Below are 11,477 nucleotides of genomic sequence, written 5' to 3' on the forward strand. Positions count from 1 at the left end.
AGATGGCTTAGCGGTTAAGCGCTTGCCTGTGAAGCCTAAGGACCTTGGTTCGAGGCTCGATTCTCCAGGACCCACGTTAGCCAGATGCACAAGGGGGCGCACACATCTGGAGTTCGTTTGCAGTGGCTGGAGGCCATTCTCTCTCTCTTTCTCTCTCTGTCACTCTCAAATAAGTAAATAAAAATAAACAAAAAAGGGTTTTTAAAATCTCCCATTTCACTTACAAAAAATAAAAAGTATTTCACTTGATTATTGCTAAAGTCTTTCTAAGGACAATTTAGCAATTAGTGACAAAAGCCTCAACAGGTCACATATGTTTTAATTATTTTATTTTTATTTATTTATTTTGAGAGAGGAGAGAGAGACAGAGAGAATGGGCACATCAGGGCCTCCAGCCACTGCAAACAAACTCCAGGTTTATGTGTCATCTTGTGCATCTGGCTTTATGTGGGAACTGGAAAATAAAAGCTGGGTCCTTTGGTTTGGGCCGTAACCACTAAGCCATCTCTCTAGCCATGACAATTTTTTTTTTCTGATTTAGCAAATACACCTTCAGGAATTTATACAAAGAAAACCCATTTCATGTTCAAACAATTTTATCAGTGAGGACATTCACCCCACTATTGTTTATAACCATGTCAAATTGCAAGTAGGACAAATATCCAACAAGAGGGGATGGATTGAATCAATCCTGGTGCGGTCCCACAGGAGACGTCTACATAGTCATGCCCTGTTATATTGAGGGACAATGCTAACTGACATCAGAAGTTATTGGTGACCTACAATTAAATAAAAGCAATAAAATACAATACCTGGTAGGCTGTGTTCCCATCTTTATCAAAACTGTGTGTAAGTTTAGAAGGAAGCCACTATTGCTCCTCTGAGTGGCAATGTAATAGGAGCTTGTTTCTGATCTTCATATTCTTCATTTTGCTTCTCTTAATTTCTTAGTTTTTTTTTTTAACTGTATGTGTGTGTGCACTTGCCTGTGCGTGTGTGTGTTTGAATGTATGTGGTGCGTAGCCAGGTGTGTGCACACAGATATGCACGTGAATATAGTAGCCAGAGGACAACTTCAGGTGACAACCTCAGGAACAATGTTCACTTTTTTCTTTTTGTTTTAAAGATTTCTTTATTATTTATTTATTAGAGACAGAGGGAGGGAGAATGGGAGAAAGCGAGAGAGGGGAAGAGAGAGAGAGAGAATGGGCATGCCAGGGCCTCTAGCCACTGCAAATGAATTCCAGAAACATGCCCATCATGTGCATCTGCCTTATGTGGGACCTGGAGAATTGAACCTGGATCCTTGGGCTTCACAGGCATGCACCTTAACCACTAAGCAATCTCTCCAGCCCCAATGTTCACTGTTTTGTTTTGTTTTGTTTTGTTTTGTTTTGTTTTGTTTTGTTTTGTTTTGTTTTGTTTTCGAGGTAGGGTCTCACTCTAGCCCAGGCTGACCTGGAGTTCACTATGGAGTCTCAGGGTGGCCTCAAACTCATGGCAATCCTCTTACCTCTGCCTCCCGAGTGCTGGGATTAAAGGCATGCGCCACCACGCCCGGCTCAATGTTCACTTTTTATAAGGCAGGTTCTCTCAAAGGCCTGGAGCTTACCAAATAGGTTATACTGGCTGGACCACAAGCCCCCAGGGATCCTCTTATCTCTGCCTTGCCACTGCATGGAAATACTTGCTATAAGATTAAAATATAGCATCATTATAATAAGAGAAGGATGGAGAAAGGCTTTTCCTGACATGTTTCTGGACATGGCGTAACAAGCAAGTTCAGGGTGTGTTAGGGAGAAAAGATGAGAGAGGTGGTCAGAGCATTGTGGGCCATGCTAAGAAAGTCAGGCTTGGCTCTGGGGACAGCACACATCACTGGCAGAGTGAACAGCCAAGCAGATGATGACAGCCAGAGTCTGTTCCAGAACACGGTTTTCCAGGCATAGTGCGAGTGAGAGCCTGTTGGGGCCAGGTTATGGCCTGGACATGCTAAAGGAAGAGATGACTCAGACCAACAGGACTAGTGGAGCAAAAGCAATGTTTTGTTTGTTTATTTTAATAGGACTGAGTGATTTTTTAAAGTTTATTTTTATTTATTAGAGACAGAGAGGGGAATGGAGAGAGAGAGAAAGAATAGGTGCAACAGGGACTCTAGCCACTACAAACAAATTCCAGATGCATGTACCACCTTGTGCATCTGGCTTACATGGGACCTGGAAAATTAAGCCTGGCTCTTTAGGCTTTGCAGGCAAGTGCCTTAACCACTAAGCCATCAAGCCAGGGCAGCAATGTGATTTTAAAAGCAAAATGTGGCTGACCCTATAAACACTGAGACTCAGTGCATAGTTACCAGTAGGCAGGAAAGGAGCCTTGATTAATGCTTTGGTTTCCAACCAAGGTTATATGTGGATGATGGTCTCTTCACAAAGTGCAGAAGAGGAAGGATGATTGCTCATGAAGATGAAGTGTTCTGTGTTAGATCCTCTGAGCTGAAGATTTTGCTGATACACATGATGATGTATGGAAAGTTTCTGAAGACACAAATCCAGCATTGTGTATACCATGCAACTTTAATCTGGGAGAAAGGAAAAAAAGGAAATAAAGTTTAAAGTTCTAGGTGTTAAATGCAAACAAAGTCTGGAGCAGAAGACCTCCAAGGGAGTCCAGAATGGCGAGAATACAGCTTTCTAGGGAGAGCGCTTGCAGATAAATCTAGAAAGTTTAGAGCTAGACCAAATAATTCTCTTCATTGTGTGTGTTTGTTCGTTTAATGCTATAAGAAATAGAGCACCTTTGAGGCCTTTTGGACCCCAGGAGTCATACAGTAGAAAGAGTTCTAGTAGTATTAAGCAATTTTATGCAGAAAGAAATGAAAATATTTATAGCTAGTGTTTAAAAACACTATTTGAACATTTTAAGCACCTACTGTGAATCAGAACTTAGTCTCATCTCTGACTCCCAAGAATTTTATGAGGTATGCATTATCATGATCATATTATAGTTGAGGAAACTAAGGCACTTAGAGACTAATAAATCTGATCAGGTCATACACCTGGTAAGGGGTGGAGGTTTACTAGGAGTCAGGGGAAATCCATTAGAGAGGGTCTTGGATAGGAGACGTGGCAGTGCGACATGGTCTGTTGGCAATGAAAATGGGTATGGGAGGAGCCAAGAGGGAATTCTATGAAAAAGAGTAACTTATAAGTATGCACAGCACTGAAAAGAATTCTATATACTTGGAATAAAAGATTCCTACAGAAGAGGCAATGAGCCCAGGTCAGAGCTTCACAAGGTCTTAGCTGAAACTTCTAACTCTCTTCTATGTAGGAAATAGGAATTTTCAGCAGAGTTGGGTCATAATCAGATCCCCATTTTAGACACCTCCCTTCAGGGGCTAAATGGAGCAGAGAATGCTGGGAGAGCAGAAAGTCAAGAAGAAAGAGAAGGCCAGGCAATGAAGTGACTGAGGGGGAGAATATTTGAAAGAAAAGATAGGAGATTCTTCTGGATTTTATTGATTTTTCAAATCTTTAATTTTATTTATTGATTAGAGAGAGAGAGAGAAGGTAAGGGCTTCCCATCATTACAAACAAACTCTAGATGCATGTGCCACCATATGCATTTGGCTTATGTGGGTACTTGGAAGTTGAACCCAAGTCCATAGATTTCACAGGCAAGCACCTTAACTGCTAAGCCATTCCTCTTTCAGATGTTAATTTTATTTATTTATTTATTTGAGAGAGAGAGAGAGAGAGAGAGAGAGAGAGAAAGAGAGAGAGATAATGGGTATTACCGGGCCTCTAGCCACTGCAAATGAACATCAGACGCATGCACCCCTTTGTGCATCTGGCTTATGTGGGTCCTGGAGAATCAAAGCAGGATCCTTTGGCTTTGCAGGCAAATGCCTTAACTGCTAAGCAATCTCTCCAGCACCTTCTTCCAGATTTTGGAAGTTCATATTAAGAAATATTCAGAAGAATTCTTGTGTTTTCCTTTTTTCTTTCTTTCTTTCTTTCCTCCCTCCCTTCTTTCCTTCCTTCCTTCCTTCCTTCCTTCCTTCCTTCCTTCCTTCCTTCCTTCCTTCCTTCCTTCCTTCCTTTTCTTTGGCATGACAGAGTGAAAAATGGTGATTGAGAACCTAGGAAGTAGGTTTTTAGTAAAAGATGCTAAGTTTAGTTTGTATCCAGTTTGTGTACCTAGGACCATTTGAGAGATAGTAAAACCATAGATCAGGAGAGTAGCGTCATGGATCAGAGGAGAAGAACTGGGCTTATTCATCTGAAGATGGTCACCTGAAGCCTTTAGTATACATAGAGTCACCAGGAGAGTGTGACAAGAGCGAACTAAGAATACTGAAGGACACGGCTGTGGAGATGTGCTGACATTCAGGGGTTGAACCAAGGGGAAAACAATAAAGTGTAAAATAGATGGAGAACGAGTTTCAGAGAGCAAGGAGGCGAATAAAGAGAAAACAAGAAGCGAATGAACCCTAGCAAGTTAGAAGTGAAGGTAAATCTTTGCAAGAGCCTTTGCATGAATGTCTGCAGCAAGTGCAGACAGACGAGAGCGGCAGGCTGCTTCACCCAAAAGAAGTCCAACAAAGAGGCTTTCACCACTGCGCCCATGGTGAGTATGAGTTTGTGCTGATAGGTCAGAGGTAGAGGGGGAGGAAAGTGACGCTATGGAGGGGGATGGGGATGAGGGGGAGAAGGCAAGTGAGGATGCATGTGCAGGTGCATGCAGAGGGCAGAGTGCCTCCTGCAGGTCTCTCTCTCCTGAGCAGCCTCCTCCACTCACTGATGTTTCTTTGCCTGGCCCCACTTCTACGGGGTGACATTTTCACTTCATCGACTGCCTCTGATGACTACAGTATGCCCATCTGTCTTTCTATCTACTTTTCAGATATGGAAATAAGAAAGGCTTGCTAGGGATGGAGAGACAGCTTAGCAATTAAGGTGTTTGCCTTCAAAGCCTAAGGAGCCATGTGGTACTCTCCAGATCTGATGTGAGCCAGATGCACAAAAATGAGGCAAGCTCAAGGTCTCACATACCCACTAGGTAGCCCAAGAGTCTGGAGCTCGATTGCAGTGGCTGAAGACCTGGTGTGCCAATTCTCTCTCTCTCTCTCTCTCTCTCTCTCTCTCTTTATAAATATAATAATTTTAAAAGACCGGCTTTCTAATTCATCCAAATCATGTAGTCAGTGGGCCCAGGACTCCTGATTATAAATTCTGTTCCACTGGATTTGAGGTGAAGAGGCTTGAGTCAAGTCAAGGAGACCAGTGGAGAAGTTTTGACTAAAGGAAGTTTGTTATCACTCGGGATAGAGAGACATGGATGGAGCTGTTTTGGAAGGCTCGTCATAGGTAGAAGGAATAGACTTAAACTTTGAGAGTTGTAGGGCAAACTTCAGGACTACTGGGGTCCAAAAGTGTTGTCATCAGTGGGCCAGATCTTGGATTCTAAATAACATTTCAGCCTTGGCTGATTCCAAAGCTGGGAAGAGAAGGTCCAAGGTGAACCTGGGATGCATTCCTATGCCAGGAAACAACAAAGTGCTCAGAAATTAATGGGATTGTGTCAAAAGGACACAGGAAGCCTCTCAGAATTGGCTTGAAAGAGACTTTACTGGCTAAATTGGAGACAACCAAGCAACAAAAATAATGAGTAATAAATACAAAAACTATTTTTCATGAGACAGGGAGGAGAAAGGGAGAGAGGGGAGAAAGAGAGAGAGAGAGAGAGAGAACGCATGAGTACAAGACAAGTGGTTAAATGAATAAATGTAGAATTAATAATTAATAATATTAATTAAGAATTAATAATAGAATTAGAAAATTACCATTTTGCAATGGTAAGTATGTTAGACACACACACACACTGCTAATGTGTGCTAAAACCACTGGGTTGTTGAGAAGTCAAATATGCACATCAATTTGAGCCACCATATATTACCCTTAACTCCAAAAGAGAAGTTGGTTTATTTATGCATTTGTGTGTGTTAGGTAGGCTTATGTGTTTGCATGGGTGGGTATGCACATGTATACACATGCACGTGGAGGCCGTAAGACAACCTAAGGTGTTATCTTCAGGAATGTTTCCCACCTCTTTTTACGAGAGTGTCTTTCATCGGATTGGAGCTCACCAATTAGACTGAACTAACTGGCCAATGAGCTCCTAGAGCTGCTCTTTGTCTCCAGCTCCCCCACACTGGGATTATAGATGACACCATCATACTGGGCTTATTTGTGTGGATACTGGGGATTTCACTCAACTCTTCATGCTTTCAAGGCAAACACTTTACCAACTAAGCTATCTCTTTAGCCTCCAAACGTATATTTATAATGGAGAGATCTTGGAGCTAATACATACCAAACTCATCATCGTTAAGAAAGACAAGGTGGTTCCCTTTGTGATGCAATGGGAAGTGTATGGCAACATCATAGCACGTAGGACTATAATTTCCAACTCAAATCTTACTAGGAGAAAAACCAACAGTATAGACTGCCTGAACTCTGTACAAGTTTCTACGTCTAAAAGAAAGAAAATATTAGGAGGGACTGGTTGTTTTTAACTTAAAGGAAACTAAAGAGACATTTTAACCAAAACCGGTGCGTGGAACTTGGATCTCAGAGTTTTGAGCATAGCAAATGATCGCTCAGGAATAACTGAAGACATTTGTCTGTGGACTGTATGAAATAACATTTAAACACGAATCCTAGAGTTTACTAACTAAAGCCCAGCATGGGTAGAGTCTAGAAGTTCCCACTCCATCCAAGCAATGAGCAAAATCCTAGACAAACACAAAATTAACCCTGTATCTTAGAGCCATCAGAGAAGTCAAGTATTGAAAGTGCTGAGCAGTAAAGCAGCCCACCAACCCAAGATAAGGCTTGTACTTCTCCCATGTGATAATGGCATTATACCTAAGTAGGAAGCTGCCTAGTTCTATGGAGACCAAAACAGAAGTGGAGTTTTGTAATGTCTTCAATGGCACTTTCAAATATACAGAGAAATGTTCTCACCTAATGCATTCTTCAAAATGTGTCTGTTGTGGCTGTAATAAATAAAATAGAAAATTACCAAAATGATAAAAAATAAACAGAGAAGAATTGTAAAAATGTCATTTTCTGATCTACGGATCATAAGGGACCATATCCAAATCTAAAAAAAAAAAAAAAAAAGAAAAAGCCACGTTCTGCCTACAAGTAGGAAATGGTTTATTGATCAAAATACTGTATACTGTAATGATGCCAGATAGATTTGTTAAAATCACAGAAACTCCTTATGCCTAGTAATTCTACTCTTACGTATTTATCATAATCACACGAAAACGTAGGTTCACACAAAATGTGCATGCAAATGCTTATTGTTCTACATATGATCATCTTCAAAATGGATAATCCCCAAAGTTTTCCAGTAGGCGCATGTATAAACAGATTGTTTATCTCATTCAAAACGACTCAAAAATATAAAAATAAACTAGTATGGGTAACTACAATAGGAGGACAAGAATTAGGCTGAAAGATGCTAAGCAGTTAAGAACGCTGGCTCTGGAAGCCCATGACCCAACTTTGATTCCACAGCACCCACAAACAAGCCAGATGCAAAGTGTGCACCTGTCTGTGAGCCCGATGTCCCTAAAGCACTGGGAGGCAAAAGACAGGAGAACGCAAATCTGTAGGCCAGGTGTTGCCAGTAGCTGACAGACACCATGAATAGGAAAGAGTCCATTTCTAAGAAAGTGGAAGCATTGGTCTGCCCTAATAACGGTATAATACCTGATGGTTTGCCAATTTCTAGAAGTAAATAATCAGACAATGTATTCTTGCATGAGGTCATGTTTTCCATTTTTTCTTTTATAGGAAGGAAAGCAAAGAAAAATTATCGAGTGTTAATTAAATGGCAGGCATTGCATTTAAGTATTGGGGATTTGTTTTATTCGATTTTCAGATTTTCCTGCTCAGCTCAGGCTATTAAACCCTTCACACAAATGTGGAAAGTGGCCACAGTAACTTTGCAGGATCTCACAGCAAATGCATGCTTTCACTAGGAGTTGCAGAGCTCAGCAACAGAATGAACAAAAGTTTCACTGCTGGGGTTTGAAGTGCTCCCCACACCAGAACTAAAGGTGGTCATCGCGATGGCTTACCCATGATGGGAGCTGGCAGTATCATTTGCCACTTGAATGTCTCTATAAGAGCTTCTGAGGCATGTGCTTGGACCATGCATGGAGTGTTTTCCTCTCATTAGTTTATGACATTAGTGTCATCATCACCCTATGTCAACCTCAGGCACATCAGGCTCTGTGAGATTCCTATCGCATGAAGTTCTCAGCCTGAATTCCACGAAGTGAAGGGACTTTGTCCTTAAGTGACAAAGAACTTGTGGACTCATGCACTCAGATTTCTTCCAAGAACCAATTCCAACTGTCCTACCTCTCATTGATTGATTTCAGATACCTTGCAGGCTTTACCTAGGAATTTCACCATGGAAAGACAACAGGAATTCTAGAGTTGTCATGGCAACCCCAAGGTATCATCTCCAGAATGTGCCTGGCTGTTGAGTCCAGATTTGTCACAGTTATATTTCTCTTGGAACATGAGCTCCTGCCCAGGCAACCAGACCCCAGTCGGTGGACAAAATTCGAGGAGTATATGGATGACTCCAGAACTCTGTTTATCATTTAGCAAGAGTCTTGGGAGCTGCTCTTGACCGTTGACTTCTTGGCGGCTGCTTTCTCATATTAACATAGGTCTTTACCTCAAAAGCCAGAGGGGCAGGGAGCTATCCAACTTTTCATTTGATGAAAGCAAAACTTGATTCAAATTTTATGAAGGCATTCATTATACATTGGTACCTGCTACCTTCTTCTCTTTGTTTCTCTCTCTCTCTCTCTCTAAAGTGAGCCCTGATTTCAGTTTCTCGTTTTTATTCCTTGTCTCACACACTGTGCTTGAAACAACGGCAGCACGCAACCCAGTTACGCGGGCTCCGCTTCCAAGCAGCATGGCGCCGGGCCTGCCCAGCATCTCTTGCGGTGGGTGTTTGTCTAGCATTGTCATTGTGATTTTTATTGCATCTCATGATGTGCACAGATGTGCTTGGTAAGCATCCCAAGAGGTAGAGAGAGTCTGCTCAATATCCTTGTTCCCAAATGACACTACCTTATAGAATCACTTTCTGGGCTACCTCCTTTGGGAGGCTGTAACCATTTAAAGTCTCTGGATTTTGGTGTTTTAACAAGGGTTTAATTACTAAGGTAAGTGTATGCACCTGCTAAGGCATTCCTAATTATTTGATAATGGTGCAATCTTTCTCAATCCAGCCAGTTTTGTGGTGTAAGCTGCACTAATGAAGCACACTGAGAGAACACATTCCCCCAATGTTGGGGAAGCTTATTTAAATTAAATAAATTTGCAAAGGACTGAATTTTTACCACTGGCCTCAAAAAACTGAGGCATCAGTATTTCATGCTAGAAGCCACGATGCATGTGTGAGAATGAAACAGACTTCTTGTTATTTCTGGGTTTCAAGGTATCTCTAAGTGACATATAATGGCACTTTAAAATTTTTATCCTTTGCAAATTGCTTAACACACCCCAACTTGCCCCACCCTGTCTTAAAAAGCAAACAACTTGGCTTCTGTTTTCTGGGTGTTTTTTTTTTTTTTTTTTTTTTTTGGTCTCCGCAACAATTGATAGAAGCACAGTTTGACAATGTTAACAATTTTTCTGTTTGTTTGTTTGTTTTTTTCTTTTTGTTCCACCTGATTCTTACCATGGCCACATGTGGCCTGCAGTGTTTTAGTAAAATAGGATCTTTGCTATAACATCTGCAAATTAGCACCTTGCATTGCAGCCTCTCTGGAAACTTGCTGATGGTTGGCAATTGTAGTAAGTCAGAGTTGATGCCACATCCAAGTGTTTCAAACTTTGTTGTTTTGGATGAAGAAAAAGAAAAAAAAAAAAAAGAATGTTGGAACAGGCAGATGGTTTCCAAATCACTGCTTGGAGCTACACTAAGAAGCAGCACGTTGCGTTTCAAGCACACATGTTCATTGGAAAGCCTGAAGTTAACTGCAGGAAGAAAAATGAAGTGAGGGTCTGGGGAGATGGCTCAGTGGGTTAAGAACTTTGGCTGTACAAGCATGAGGACCTGGGTTCACTTCCCAGCACCCACACAAAATCCAGGCATGGGGACGTATGTCTGTGAGCCCAGGGCTCTCAGCACTGGGAAGATTAAGAGGATTGCTGGGCAAACGGATCAGCAAGTCTAAATAAAAGCCAACAAACTCCAGATCTAGTGGGAAATTCTGTCTCAAAGAAATAGGGTGAAAGAGAGATAGGGGAAGATATCCTGCCCCGGCCTCCACATGTGCGTGCATCAGGCATCCTCATCTCCACATACACATGCAAACACGACACACACACACACACACACACACACACACACACACACACACGTGCACAGTAGTTCCGTTTATTCTGTTTGTTTCTTCTAAATTATTTTAATAAGCCGCACTCAACAACAGTTTTAAGAGAGATGGCTCAGCAGTTAAGATGTTTGCCTGAAAACCATAAGGACCTGAGTTAGATTAGCCCAGTACTCATGTGAAGCCAGATGCATGAAGTGGAGCATGCATCTGGAGTTCATCTGCAGTGGCCAGAAGCCTTGGTATGCCAAAATCTCCCTCGCTCTCTCTCTCTCTCTCTCTCTCTCTCAAATAAATAAGCTATTTAAAAAGAAAAGCTATTCCTCAAGCATGTAATTTTCCTGAAATTGATCTTAATTTGTTTCAGTAAGTTGAAAACATTATCTCACACACACCAACAACCTGACATTGTGATTTTAACAAGAAATATTTTATTTTTATTTATTTATTTGAGAGCGAGACACACAGAAGCAGAGAGAGACAGACAGAGAGAGACATAAAGAATGGGTGTGCCAGGGTCTCCAGCCCCTGCAAACAAACTCCAGATGCATACACTTCCTTGTGCATCTGGTTTATATGGGTCTAGGGGAATTGAACCTGGGTCCTTTGCAGGCGAGCACCTTAACCACGAAGCAATCTTTCCAGCCCTGACATTGTGATTTTATAGGGCTAGTAAGGACCTGAATTCAGATCCCTAGAACCCAAGTAAAATTTTGGGTCTGGTAGTATGTGCCTATATTCCCAGCACTGGGTAAACAGAGATAGGCGGACCTCTAAGACTTACTGTCTAGGCGAAGTGGTAAGAGACTCTGTCTCAAGAAATAATGTAGAAAGTGACTGAGGAGAACAGCCAACATCAACCTCGGGCCTTCACACCAAGATGCACAGGCATGTATGGGCATAAGCACCTGCACACATGTGTGTGTCTACACACTTGCACACGTGCCTGCACCCCACACATGCAAAAAAAAAAAAAAAGTACTGACAAATGACAGCTCAGACAAAGGAGAACAAAGTAATATATTTAAAAAAAAAAAAA

The sequence above is a fragment of the Jaculus jaculus genome, chromosome 15, assembly GCF_020740685.1.
Source record: "Jaculus jaculus isolate mJacJac1 chromosome 15, mJacJac1.mat.Y.cur, whole genome shotgun sequence".
NCBI lineage: Eukaryota > Metazoa > Chordata > Mammalia > Rodentia > Dipodidae > Jaculus > Jaculus jaculus.